This window comes from Heliangelus exortis, chromosome 3, assembly GCF_036169615.1.
Source record: "Heliangelus exortis chromosome 3, bHelExo1.hap1, whole genome shotgun sequence".
Lineage (NCBI taxonomy): Eukaryota > Metazoa > Chordata > Aves > Apodiformes > Trochilidae > Heliangelus > Heliangelus exortis.
In genome coordinates, this window is record NC_092424.1 from 52,762,441 (window position 1) to 52,777,166 (window position 14,726).

Here is a 14,726-nt window from a genome sequence, read left to right on the forward strand (position 1 = left end):
GCTCCAGAAATGAAGGGAGGTACAGTGAAGGGTGTATGTGGATCTTGGACACCAAGCTGCTACTGCTCGCAAAGCTTTCTCTCTGATCCCTTCTCTTTGGATGAATCCAGATTTTTCTTTGGCTTTTCTTACATACCAGGGCTGCATACATCATCCTGCATACTGCTTTAATCCTATTAGGGCTGTGTTTAACTGGGGTTAGGATTTGTCACTAATGAGTGCATTGAGGTTAGTAATTTGCAATTACACTTTTCCAACTCTCAATTAAAAAGGTGGTTGACTTTTTATATGGAGAATTAAAAAAAAAACAAAACTTTTCATTTAGGCTGGCTGCAAATTGTAAAAGTGGGACTCACGGGTGTACAGAATTAACATTCTTAAGAAATATTGTCAAACATGTTCTTCATCGTTAACATTTAAAATTTTATTTTAAGATTTTATGTGCTTTATGCTATGCTGGCAAATTGAAAAAATATTGGATCCTTATATGGAGAACCAACAATTTCCCACAGCCCTGCTTTTACAGTGCTGAACACATTTCATTTTGTATGCAATTTTCCCCAGTTGCCAACTGACTACATCATACAGCTTTTTTGGCTTATTCTTTCTGTCTTATGACCATCAGCAGATATTTTGAGTAGCATATTATAAAGCCACAGATCCTTTTTGCTGCCTCGGATTTCGCCTGCTACCACTGGTAATGGAAAAGATTTTATGAATTTTGTGGCGTCAGTAAGCATTTCGGAGGAGGCTTCGAGAGAACCTTTTGTGTGTGAGCCCAGCCCTCAGTACTGGTTGGCAAAGGATGGATGCATCTCACGGTCTCTGGTGTGTTCTTCAGAAGTATCATGAGGTCGCTCTGGAGAAGGATGAGGACAAAGATTGGTACTTGTAAATCGTGGAAGATGCCCTGCAAATCCTCAGGGTGATCAAAGTGTTGAAGAGATGGAGCAGAATGCGAGGCATACTGCTGAAGCTGAGAATACCTGGCAGGTCCTTGGAATTCCTCCTCTAGAAGAGAGGGAGGGAGGAGATAGGATATGAAATATTCTTGTGTGACAAATGGGTGTTTTATGGGGATATAAACTGACTGCCAGAAATTGAGGTGAGGGGGATGCTGGTCTGTTGCTATTACAGTAAGGCTGCGTCTGGGTGCAAGCCTGCATCAGGTCTGGGTGCTGCAGGAATGGGAAGGCATATAATGACCACCAGGCTGTTCATAGCAAATGAAAATGCAAATGAAATGAAAAATTAGGTTGTTTAGGACATTGTGTGTATTTTGGGGAGAGCTTGTAGAAGAATAACAGATGACCAGATACTGAAGGCTGATTCAACTGGAGTAAATGAAGATGTGAATGGGGGACAGCTTAGGTTAATGATCATGGGAAAAAGACTCAAATACTAATTGACATACCTGAAAGCTGTAACCCTCCTGCAGAAGGAGCTGTCACTTAAGATGCTGCAAAGGTTCAAAAAATGGCAAAAATTGGAAGTAGTAAATTTAGTAGCAAGTTTAATCTGAGTAATAGGATGAACATCTTTGCAGTAAGGTATCATAAGGAGCAAGGCGTTTTGGGGGATAAAGGATGGGAGCTTTGTCCTTAGACATGTTTAAATTTGGGCTACTCAGGATATCAGAATTTGTGTTGCTGGGAGTCAGCCCTTCACTGGCAGGATTGACTGTGCTATTAGACCATTAGCGATGTTGTTCTGATATTTCCTGGAATGATACATGAAGGGTTTTAGTACCGTGAAACACCGGGGTTTTGTTGGTATGAAATATCTGAAAATATCTGTGGGATGAAGATATCTGTGATAAATTGTCACTGCCAAACCTTTGAGCCAACACTTTTATTAGAGAATGTGTCCTGCAAGACCTCAATGTACAGAGTTATCTATGGAGAGGGTGTCACCCAAGGCCAATACTGATAGATCATTCACTAAACATTGCATCGTAAAAGGCAGTGGGTTTTGAGGGCTAAGAACAAGTATAAAAGGTGGCTCTTATTGCTGCTTTCAAACTTGACTTTAGTCAATTACTCTCGTACTCTTGCACTTCATGAATGTTGAAGTCCATGCATACAGGAGAGGAGTATTAATCACCATTCAACAAATTCAGACTGAGACAATTTTTAATCAATCACTTAAAACAGAAAACTGGTGTAAAAGTTAAGACAGTCACCCTGACACCTATAAAGAGTAACAAATAGTGCTGAACTCAAAAAATGTTGGGTAAAATACTTGTCTTTTACTACTTGATTATCTCCTCAAGATCATAGGAAGTTTTTTTTCAATTATCTAAGATGTGCTTGACCAGTAAGCCCATTTAAGCATTTTGTTTCTTTTAAAACAATTTAATTTGGTTTGGAACAGTTAATTATTTCCTCTGATCCACATGCTGACACTGTTTTTATTACTTGCAGTATTTTGTGTTTCACTGGGACTTCAGTCTTAGAGGGAAGACAGTCTCCCTGGTAAAGCATAGTTTGGTAAACATTTCAAGTAGCTACATGAAGCTCACTGGTTTTGGATCTCAGAATGGGAGCTTGACACTAGCTTTTTGTTCAGTTGTATTCTTTGTATCATCATGAGGTGGGAGATTGTTACTGTGCAGTTATCTTCCTCAACTGGAGACCTTTTTATAAGGAACTTTTATGTTTTCCTGATGGTGTTTTCCATTCCTCTCTGTGGATTTCTTTGTAGGATTCCTGTAGTTGATGTTGCTTGTTAGTAGAAGCTGAATTCTTAATAGATCAGCTGCCATATTGCACTTAGTATTATGGTACAAAGTATTATTGATAATTTATTCATCATTGCTTGGAGTAGAGCCTTCCCCCATTATTGGCATTTTATTTTAAGTGTAAATATATATTACTGTACATACTAGTGATATACACACATTTCTAACATATATAAATGCATAAAATCTTGCAGACAAAAGTTAGGAAAGATTGAATGATGTCCCCAAAACTTCATGAGAAGTTTATACTGACTGAGCTGTGTCAGTAAAGGTGCAGGAAAAGTTTTCTCTACTGAATCTTTTTCTGGCTCCTGCCATACTTTATGGATAGGTTTTGGAGTAGGAGCAATAATCTCTGAGTGCTTTAAGCACTAAGCCCTGAAAAGCTCCAAGTTTGTGGTTTAGCCATGTGAGCTCTTTAGTATCACATGGATAATAGATGTTCCTTTTTGCATTCCCTGCATAAAAAGGAAGTCAACTGGAAGCATGTTTGTTCTAAACCACATCAAGAGTTATCCTCTGAATTAAGGACATATAATAGTTCATTTAAGAATAAACCTGTACAAAATGGTCAGAATATTTTGGTGTTGGTTCAGATATAATTCGATAACTAGTTTCATCCCTATTAAATTTACTGTTTTATTTTATCTGAATGAATTGGAGTGTGGTTAATTTGTATGCATCTTCATATACCACTATAAAGTTCTGTATGGAATTTAGATTAGATAAGATTCCAGGAAATAAGAATGAACCTTAGATGCGGATGACGGTAAACACACATAAAGAGCCATTCTGTAAGAGCTGAATAATGTTTAGAGTAAATTCTCCTAATTTTTTTTTTTTTTTCCTTCTATGGAGTACAGCAAGCAGAATCCTAAAATCCAGATACATATCACTGCGGTGTTTTGCTGCCTTACAGTAATTCATGGGCTATACTTCTTTACATAGTAAGGCAATAGGTGCTATGCAAAGAAACCAAAACACAATCTCCGAAAGCCAGAAACCTCTGAAGAAGTGTTTTTAGTGGGTGAGAATTTTGTGATTTGAAATAAGAAGCCATGCCTTCAACTCTAGGTCACTGCTCTGAAGGCAATTTACTAATTCCCTGGAATTCTTGCTGTGGTAAAGCCTCTTAGACAGTCGTCCTTCAGCAAGTGAATACTGACACTCACTGCCTGCCCACATGGTAAAACTACTCTTTCTGTTGCATCCTTTTATATTTTAATTGTAAGAGTGGCTTTACTGAATGAAGTTGGTTGTTCCAATGAGCTCAGTATGTACCCAGCATTAAGTGTGCAAGCATTTCTAGTGATTTAGATGGCAGCACACTTGTGCCTGGGTTTGTGTCCATGTTAACTTAAGTCACTGGTTTAAAGGCCACGTGACAGAAAAGTATAAGCTTATTATCCATTTCAGCAGACCCATTTGGTTTTATAGCTATACTTTATACTTTGATTGCAAAAAGGAATGTGTTTCACTTTCTGTGTTTTGTTGGTCTTGGTTTTGATTGCTTTACTTTGTACTTTTGTAGACAAGTCAGTATTGTACTTTAAGCAGACTCTTCTTTCTGATTCCCAGAAATGTATCAAATACATTAATCTCCCAATGCTGTCCACCTATTCCATCAAGTTTTCCTGATCCATTCTCTCTTTTGTTGATCATGGATGCATTTTTGGTATTGTTGTTAAAGCTTCATGTAGCTTTATTGGTCTTTTGAAATTGTCACAATGGTGGCACTCTTTGTGTTAAAGTCCGTTTTACAGACGGCTGGAATGGGGTCTGTCTGGAAAATTCCTTCATTTTTTCATGTTTTTAACAGATTTATTTTATACTATATATTTACCTTTTTCTGAAATACAAAATTCTAGAGGGGCCAAGTTTCTAAATTATGAAATGTGCTCTTAAAACTTCATAAATGGCAAGGAAGACAGGTTGTGAAGTGTATGTGGCATGATCATGTCAGCAAGGCTGAGCTTTTTCTTTTGTTAAAAAGACCATTAGGTGGTTTCAATAGCACTTCCTCAAATGAAGTTCTGCAAGTTGCATCTCAGAAAGTAGTCTAAAGTTGTCAAGTTAACAAGAAAGTCCTTTTACAGTCTTGTCAATCAAAGTATACCAGATTACTTAATAATTAGAATTAATTAAATGTTGAAATCATCTTAGAAATGAAGGGTCAATAATGAGATGCAAAATTTTACAAACATTTCTGAAGAGTAAGCATTGAAGTAGCACAGTATCAGCACTATGTGGATCCTGGATTGTGACAGTTCAGTCAAGCTCTGTAGACGAGGCAGTGCTACCATTCTACAGATGTGCAAGCTGATAATTAGCTGCAAACCAGCCATGGCACTGTCAGCAGACATAAATGACTTAATACTTCCATGGTTAGCCAAATGCAGGATGATTATCAATGCACATTATTTTACTTAATTTTCAGCCCTTTAAGCTCTATACTTGGTGTGTGTCAGCATGTTGCCATGGAGAGAGGATGTAGACCTGGAAGCTGTTCTGAATTATATATATATATATATATATATACATGTATATATATATATATATATATATATATATAATTTTTAAAGGAGAAATGGAAGAGTTCTGACAAAGTGTTTTTAATAAACTTCTTGGAAGAAAGAAATACAGCCAGTCATTCTTGATTATTAAGTTTCTTAATAGCTTTGACATTGCAGCATGTTGTGCTCTGTCTTACAGACCAGTAACCTGAACTTCATGGGACCTGTAATAAGCAAAGCTGTGAAAGACTAAGGTAACTCATGTGCTGATTACACTTTTCATCCCTGTTGTTTGAGACAATTAGTGCATTGTAAATGCCCAGTTCTCCTTTCCTGTCCATGTTCTCCTTTTGACTATTAATGATTTGATGCAATAGAAATTTACCTTTTTTACCTTTAAACTTACCTTTTATATAATGAAGCAATCTGCTGTCGTCTTACCACATGGTGTTATATTTTATTGCCTTGGGAGTATTACAGGCTGGTTGAATGTAGATAAACGAGGAAGGTGCTGGTGATCTGAAGCCATAACCTGATCTTTCTTTGATGTAAGGAAATTTCTGTGGATAAAATAATCAAATCAGAATCTCCCATCTCTTTCTATTGAGTTTAAAGAATGAACTTCTATTCTTCACCATCCCTACTCACCTTTTGTATGTATATGTGAAGTCATATGTCCCCTGATAAAGCTTTGAGTTGTTCCCAAGAGACCTCTGGGGACTTCCTCTGATTCTCCTATCTTTCATGCCCTCTTACTGTCACCCCTGTTTTATGACCTTGCATTTGCTGATGATCTCTTCAGGAAGACAACATTGTCAATTGACATTTATTCCTCACTACTAAATGAATAGTTGGAGTAATTGGAGCAATGCTCCCAGCTACTTCAATGCTGTCGTTTTTTCTGACCCTCTGCAAAGGAACCCATCTTCCTGGCAGAAGTCATAGCCTACTACATCCCACCTATGAAGAAGACAGCCTCAAAGCCAGGCAGGCAGCTGTGGATATTGGCCATTGATATTTCATTACTGAAAAAGACAAAAATCCATTGGCATGCCAAATGGTTTATTAAGCAGTTTGTCAGACCATTAGGATAACTCAAAGTTGACACCTTTGTGTGAAAAACAGAGAAATGGAGGGAAACTGGGACTTGGGTCTAATAATAAAACCAAGTGGATTTAATTGCAAGGTCTTTTGTAGAGGCCGTGTCTTGCTTTGTGGGGAAGGGATTATATAAAATAGCTTTTCTCTGCTGTGACAGCTCATTGAAGGACCTGTTAAAATCAACAGAAGCCTTTCCAATCGGCCTCTTAGTGAGGGATGCCTGCGGTCTTCCTGTAATGTGGAGACAAGATCAAGAATGCTACTTATTTTTCTGTTGCTAATACATAGAGATTATTGGATGATTAGAGCAAGATAAAAATGCTGTGGAGTAGTAGCAGCTGTCCCGTGCTGATACCCTTGTGCTGCCATCATGGATCAGCCTGGGGGATGTGCAGAAGGAGGGCTGGGTGGCTGGGGCAGGCTGCTGGGCTTCACCCAGCCCTCAGCCCCCTCCTCACCCTCTTCCAGGCTGCTCTCCTGGCATGCTGTGCCAGATGTCCTGCCAGCAACAAGTTTCTTAATCAGGGGCTGGAATGCACAGGATGACTGGGGAATAGTAAAGCAGAAAGGGAACTGAGGAACTGAACGGGGCCCTGACCTCTGAGATTTATGTTGATTTACGCGCTTACTGCGAGGTACGCACCAACTGCAAATGCATTCTGTGTTTAAGGGATTAAATGGTTAAATACAAAATTCTTTGTGTGCTGAGCACGGTCTGGATGGTTTATGGCTATTAGCATGCAAAAAGTTTACTTCCAAAATTCACTTATTTTTTTATTTACGTTCTTGAATATTGAGAACAGACAAGGAATTAGCAGGGTTGCATGAGCTGCACTAGCACATTTTTCACCTTATATGGACAATTGCCTGCCACTTATCAAGCAGGGGCAGATTTGCTGCTGTTGTCACATTCCTTAAAGCTGGAAGAAATCATGTTTCTCTGACCAGAGAGTCAACTTGTAAGATTATGGTTTTGTAGTCTGAACACTGGTTTTCAATCCAGGAATTGTTGGGATGGGCAGCCCTTCTTTGGAAAACAGCAGCGTGCAATTTTTCACTGCTGTTTTTGCAGAGTTCATTCCTCAGCTCGGGTGGGGGAAACTGAAGCGCTTGCAAGGGAAAGTATGTTTCTGTTTTGGAGTTGTCGAGTTCCTCCTGGCTGGCTCTTCTGCTCTTGAGGAACACAACAGGAAGGAAGGTCTTGGAAAACCAAGAGGAAGACCTGCAAATTAGGGTGCTTGAGGTATTTAAGGGAGAAGACCTCACTGCTTAGTGGGATATTTTTCTATAGTGATAGAAAATATAGAGATTAGTTGCAATGATTAGAAAGCCTGTCCTGAAATTACTGTTGCAGATCCAGAAGAGTTAACTGGAAAATGATACTCAGTTTTTTGTTTTTTTTTTTCTTGCTCCATAAAGGCAACATTGACTGTATTTTTTTGAATAATAAGATGTAAGGAAGAATTCATGAGTCTGGGAACATTTGAAGCCAACAGAAACAAAAGGGTAGTTTATATGGCTAAATACTTTGAAAAACCAACATTTGAAACACTTAGGCAAGTGGTTCCATTGAAGTATACATGGAATTTTTGAGGCTCCATTGAAGTATACATGGAATTTTTGAGGGGGTAAGGCAAAAGATATGGGGTTTTATTTACTGTTTTCTTGTTTGCAATTTTCTCATTCTTCCAGGTTTATGGCTCACCAGAAAAGCACCAGATTTCTTATCGTCTCCGGTATAAAAAATCCTAAGCTACCTATATTTATATTTAGGACTCCACCCATGGGCTTTGGATTTTGTGAGCAGCTATTTCAGTAAATTTACATCTATATGGGGAAACTGGCAAATTGAATACTGTACAAATCCATGTTTTAAAAAAAGCAATTGCTATTATAGAAGGTAAATGATATCATAAGAAAGCCAAATAAAAAAGATTGCATTTTTGTTTGCTGCTTAGGGAGTCATCAATGCTTCCTGCTGGCTTTTGCACCCTGCAATTGGAGATTCTGGCATGCAAATGGTTTAAATAATGCTAGGTTTTGTGACTGGTCGGTACTGTATAAAACTGGGGCTGAGGTGACTTAAATATATGGAGTGTGGTCCAATCCCAAAGTCCTTTCTCAGGCAGAACACCCACTGAAATCACATTTCAGTGTCGTCAGTGGAAGCTTTGCCAAAGAAATCACTATGGATTTGACCCCAAAGTTATTACTACTAGACTTCATATGTAAGCCTTTCATTACTGTGTTTTTTAGGAGTGGAGTAGTGGATTGAATCCTGGAATTCATTATAACTTTCGGATTTTACCAGACTATCGGCCTCTTAAACTATATTTTCACTGGGAAAAAATGAAATGTTCTTTTTTTCTTTTTCTTTTTTTTTTTTTTTTTTTTTTCTTATAAAGAGGTAGAAAAGATATTCTGTGGCTCAGATCTGTTTTACCTCAGGCAAACAGTCTACTGATGTGCATAAATAGGAGCTTGGTCTTCCAGCCTGTGTGTGCGTGCACAGGGGAGAGGGTCATCCAGAAGGGATTTTGCTCAATGTTGTCTTCTGTCTGTGAGTCCCTCACCCATCCACCCCATTAACTCCAGGTGTGTTGTAGGGTACACTGATTGCCAAACCCAGAGGGATGTGGTTGGCAGGTGGAAGGACCTGTTGTGATTTGTGATGTGACATACGTAACTTGTTTCAAAATTCCTTTTTAGGATAGTGGGTTGCTTTTTTTTTTTCTTTCTTTTCTCCATGGATGATGGAGATTGGCAATAGAGCTGTGCCCTGCAGTACAGGAAGTCCCATGTTGTGAGGACCCTGGTGAGGTCTCCAGTTGCTCTTTTGTATTCTTTGTGCCTCTGGCTTTGGTCCCATCCCACAAGCTGTAGGTTTCATATCAGATCTTGTGAGGTGTTTTGTGACTTGCAGTGTGCACAGATGGATTATATGATCCACAGACCCTTAGACCAGATGTCTGCAGTGTCTGTCTGCTTGTGGTGGGACTGGCTCAACCAGGTGGTCCTTTCCCTACCTTGGATCCCAAGAGAGGGATTTTCAGCATAGAAATCTGGATGTTTCATACTTTATATTGCTAAAATTGCAGTAATCCTGGCTTCCCTTGTTTAAAATATTAAAGTAACAACAACAAAAAGAGTGAGTCATTTGTGTTTTAATATGCCTTTTCATTTCCAAGTGCATTATACATATTATAAATAAAATATTGTAGGTGGAGGTGGTAGGAGCATGCCACCTGTATTCTGTTGTAACATTTTATTTTCACCTATGTTTAATTCTTGCCAGCCTTCAGTCATATGTAAAAAAAAAAAAAAAATTCCGCAGTGTTTTTTTCTGCTTCAGACTGAAACCTCTTGGAAAGGTTTTCAACAGAAGAACACCAACTGTTTTTAAAATAACGCATTACAGAAAATTAGAGAGGTTTGTCCATTTTATTTGGCCAGCAATGCCTTTCAATAGTTTTTACACCTTCAGGGAGTAGAGGAGGCAGTCAGGGAAGCAGCCCCATGGAAATTAACCCAGATTTACCAACCTACCAGAGCTGGTACAAGTTGTTATCTACACATGCTCGTGAGAGCAGGTTAAAAGCTTGCTGATAAAATCTTCGAATACTCCCACCTTATAGAACATGCTTTAACCCCACCAGCCTCTATGCCTGGGGTGATGAATATGATGGGTGGTATTGAGCACTCGGCTGGGTAGCACCATGGTTTCTGCTGCCTCTGTTTTGTTGGAGAAAAAGGTGTTTGGGCGTTTAATAGTCTGCCAAATTTAGTAAAGCTTTATGCCAAGGCGTACTTGAGACAGTAATTGAAAAGCAGTCAAAATCATTGCTGTTTTGCTAGTCATCATCCCTGTAGTTAATTTCTGCTGAAGCTGGGGGTAGAATTTATGCTTGGGTCCATAAGCCACCCCCCTCAGAAGTGTCCAGGATGAAAGGCAATGCCCTAAGTTTGGGAACAGGGTTTGAAAATGATCTTTGTATCTTACACCCTTCTTTTTCCCAGATTGTAGGAAGGCTTTAGTACTGCCAGGCTCCAAGATTTTACCAATGATTATTTGTTATTTTAAAGACACAATTCTCGAAGTAATGAGTTCCATAGAAGGGATGTATCTGTATTTTATTTAAAAATAGTGGAGCATGAAAATGCTAGAGGAATGTTTTATGAAGGCTGAAATAAAATCAAGATTCTTAAGCTATTGAAGAAATCAGGCTAAATTGAGGGTTTGTAACTTGAGGGTTATGAGAAGTCTAAGGTCAGGTCTGAGACATTCTGCAGAGTGGGAATGAAGTTGCTGCTGATGTGGCAGCATTGTTATTTGTGACATTGACTTCGCCTTGTCCTAAGGCCTTTTTAAAAATTCACCTTGCTCAAAAGGCATAAAATACTCTTCCAAGTGATAAGTGCTTTAGATCTTTGCTTTCTTAGTTGTGATCCCTGAAAGGCACCAGGAACTTCTCTGGAGGAAAGAGTTTATATTTGGCCAGGTGAGTGGGGGAAAGGGACAAGGAAGCACTTGCCAGCCACTTGTGCTGGCCAAGTTAGGGGGCTAACTAAGGTGAATGTCCTTGAATGCATCCAGAGGAGGAACAGAAAGGTGGTGAAAGGGCTGCAAGGAATGTCCTATGAGGAGTGGCTAAGAACTTTGGGTTTGTCTGATTTGGAGAAACCACATAGTTCTCTACAGCTTCCTGTGGAGGGAAAGTGGACAGGGAACTGTTGATCTCTTCTCACAGAATCACAGAAAGTTAGGGGTTGGAAGGAACCCTGAAAGATTATCAAGTCCAATCCCCCTGCCAGAGCAGGGTCACCTACAGGAGGTCACACACGAACACATTCAGGAGAGTTTTGAATGTCTCCAGAGAAGGAGACTCCACAACCTCCCTGGGCAGCCTGTGCCAGTGCTCTGTCACCCTCACAGTGAAAAAATTTCTCCTCATGTTTATATGGAACCTCCTATGCTCAGGCTTATATCTATTGCCTTGTCCTATCATTGGGCCTGAGAAGAGCCTGGCACAGTCCTCCTGGCCCTCTCCTTTTACATATTTATAGACATTGATGAGGTTGCCCCTCATTCTCCTCTTCTCCAAGCTGAAGACTCCCAGCTCCCTCAGCCTTTCCTCATGAGGGAGATGTTCCACTCCCTTACGCATCTTGGTCGCTCTGCGTTGGACTCCTACTGGGACCGAGGGGCCCAGAACTGGACAGAATGTTCCACATGTGACCTCTTCTTCTTGCTGGGATCCATTGACACAACACTGGAGTGGGAATGGCTGAAAGCTGCTTCAGGTGAGTTTAGACTGCATATTAGGAAACCTTCCTTTACCTTTCTTCCAGTGGTCAAACACTGGAACAGGCTTCTGAGAGAGGTGGTCTATGCCCCAAACCTGCCAGTATTTAAGATGAATTTTGACAATGCTCTTAGCAACATACTGTAGAATCATAACATAATTTGGGTTGGAAGGGACCTCTGAAGCTCATTTAGTTCAACCTCCCTGCAGCAAGCTGGGACACCCTCAACTAGATCAGGTTGCTCAGAACCGTGTCAAGCCTCACCTTGAGTATCCCCAGGGATAAGGCCTCAACTACTTCCCTGGGCAACCTGTTCCATTTTTCATGAAGAACTTTTTCCTAACATCCAATCAAAATCTGCTCTTCTCTGATATTAAACCATTGCCCCTTCTCCTGTCACTACAGGCCCTTGCAAACAGTCTGTCTCCTGCCTTCCTGTGGGCCCCTTCAGGCACTGCAAGGTCTCTGTTAGGTCTCCCTGGAGCCTTCACTTCTCCAGACTGAACAATCGCAATTCCCTCTGCATGTCTGTAGGAGAGGTGTTCCTGTAGGAGAGGTGTTCCCTGTAGGAGAGGTCTTCCTGTTGGAGGGGTGTTCCAGCCCCCTGATAATTTTTAGCTTTCAGTCAGCTGTAAATTGGTCAGGCAGTTGGACTAAATGATTGTCATAGATCCCTTCCAGCTGAAATAGAATATTCTGTTCTATTCTTAAATGTTTATCCCAATGTGCTGAATTTTTGCCAATATATCTAATAAAAAAAACCCCAGAATTTTGACCTATATTTCAGGTTAATATTTTGAAGCCAGGATTTTTCCATCAATTTTGTTGCTTTTAATAAATTATAAGTGTCCTGATGAAAACACAGAATTAAAATATCAGGCTATTTCTTGCACATGACATAATTAAAACTTATACAAGATGAATGTGTAACAGAAGGGAAACTAAAACCCTGGAAAAATATAATACAGTATATTCTGAAGCATTTTTTACAGTATGATATCTGAATAATATAGGTATCCAAGTCTGTTAAATGTGGTATATACCAACAAATGTGAGCAATGACCTGTTGATAATGTTGCTAGGTTTATGCTAGCTTTATGAGATTTAACCTCTCCATGTGCAACTGTTTTTGACTTTCTTTGTAAACTTCATAGAGAATTTCACAGAAATGATCTCTTAACTTTTTTTCTGAAAAAGGTTTTAATTTCTTTTGAAATTTTGTTTAGGAAATGAAACACTTTTCTTTCTTTTATTTTTTTACTTTTTCTTTCTTTTCTTTTCTTCTTTGTCCTGAACAGCAGTGCTGTTTGTGGAGCTCTCCTGGGGTATTGAGCCTGAGCTCTTACAGAGAATAATGCTGCTGTCACATTTAAGTCCACAGCATTGCTTTGTATATATATGGCCTGGTTTACAGTGTTGCTTTAAATACACAATAAGAGTTCATCTCCATTTCAGAAAAGGTTTATGACTGTTCTCTGCCTGGCTAGGGGTGTTTATTTTCTTCGCTTGCTTCACTGTGAAAACGTTTTGAAATTGAGAGTCCTAAGCTGGGGATGGAGCCTTGCTCATGTTCTCTTCACAGCTAATCCTCCACTGCTAGAAAGCTGTCATCTTGTGATCAACCTCACACAGATCAGACTCAGTTCTGATATTCCTGTGTCCATTTCCCATAGGTCACCCTTTTTTTAAGTCTGCGTAATTGAACAGATCTATGGGTGTTGGCAAGACTATCAGAAGCCTCATTAAGATTTAGTTATCAGTCCCAGTCCTTTGAAATATAATGTAGGCTTCTTTTCTATTATCTGTAACTTGTTGATAAAATAACCCTGAAATAAAGTTTTTTAGAACAGTACCTTTCCACCAGCAGGAATAATGGCAGCAGAGAGGATTCACAAAGTCTGGATGCTCTTAAAATGGCATACTGGTGTAGGATCAGCTTTCTCTTTGAAAAGAAATGATGTAGGATGAAGCTTTCATCTTGACTTCTGCTGACATCACATATTGATTATGTATTAAGGCCAATGGAAAAATCCTTTCTAACCACATACGAGGAATTCTGTGGGGCTCTGGTGTGTCCTGTGTGGTGGCTCGTGTTTTCAAAGTGAATAAATAATGCCAGGTACAGGGAGAAGCATGCAGGAAGAAGCATGATACGAAGCATGTAATTTAGGATGTGGAAGAAATAGCCCTGCTCTTCCCTTCCTTCCTTCCACCTTCCCTGTACTGCCTAGCCTGGGTGTCCAGTCTGCCCAATGTCTGCTTTCCTCATGCCACTTTCTGGTGACCATGAGAAGGATTGGGCTCCTGCTGTACACAGAGCTGAGTCACCAGCTCAACCCACCACCTTTTAGGAGACCTTCCTGGACAAAAGAAGGTGGGATGGTAAAGTTACATGCTTTGAAATCCCCTGAGGATCAGCCATTCTGCCCTTAGACCTGTGGGAAGGAGATAACCTCCCCCTTGGTCACAGGGCATTGAGCAAACAGAAGGTCATTGCTGTAGGGATGCTGTCTGTTCACATCTAAGAGCCTAATAGGGGATTAATGGAAGGAGGGAAGTTCCCCAGTCTTGCTTGCTCTTCAGAGCATCAGCAGACGTGTGTTGTGACCCACAGGCCAGGAGAAGCATGAGTTTTGCCAAAGGGAGGGCAGTGTGAGAAGTGGCACACAGATCTGGTCAAGGAAGGCTCACCCATTTTTCAGGGGTAACAGGCTTGGGCTCAGGCTGTAGGCAAGTTTGTGGCTGGAGAAATTTTGATGATGGCTTAAAGAAGAACAAGGGAACCTTTATTTAAAGGTTTTCTATCTGGTTGTCTTCCTAGGTGGGACACTGAAACCACTTGCTGGATGGGAGTTTACTTGGTTTCAGTTCTGGTATGTACATAATGCTGTGTACATTCCTGTCAAGTATCGGTGTCATCCTTCATTGCTTGCCTGAACCAGCTAATTAAGGACTACAGTTTTTTGGCAGGGCTCTGCAAATCTGTATCAAACTTCTAGCCTTGGTTTGCTTATTTTGTAAAAACACAATAGTTAATTTAAAAAAAAAAATAAAATTGATGGCTATAA

The 14,726-nt window shown here is 39.9% G+C and overlaps 1 protein-coding gene across 6 annotated transcripts in view; it reads left to right on the forward strand.

The window, feature by feature from the left end:
* Positions 1 to 14,726, forward strand: part of TIAM2 (TIAM Rac1 associated GEF 2) — a 171,009-nt gene that overhangs the window by 14,309 nt on the left and 141,974 nt on the right. For 5 of the 6 annotated variants that reach the window (XM_071740617.1, XM_071740615.1, XM_071740620.1 and 2 more), the window contains exon 2: positions 5,453 to 5,507. The exons of the other annotated variant lie outside the window; for it this stretch is intronic. The gene's annotated coding sequence lies outside the window, so the exon portion shown is untranslated. The remainder of the gene's footprint in view (positions 1 to 5,452; positions 5,508 to 14,726) is intronic. 6 annotated transcript variants of the gene reach the window in all.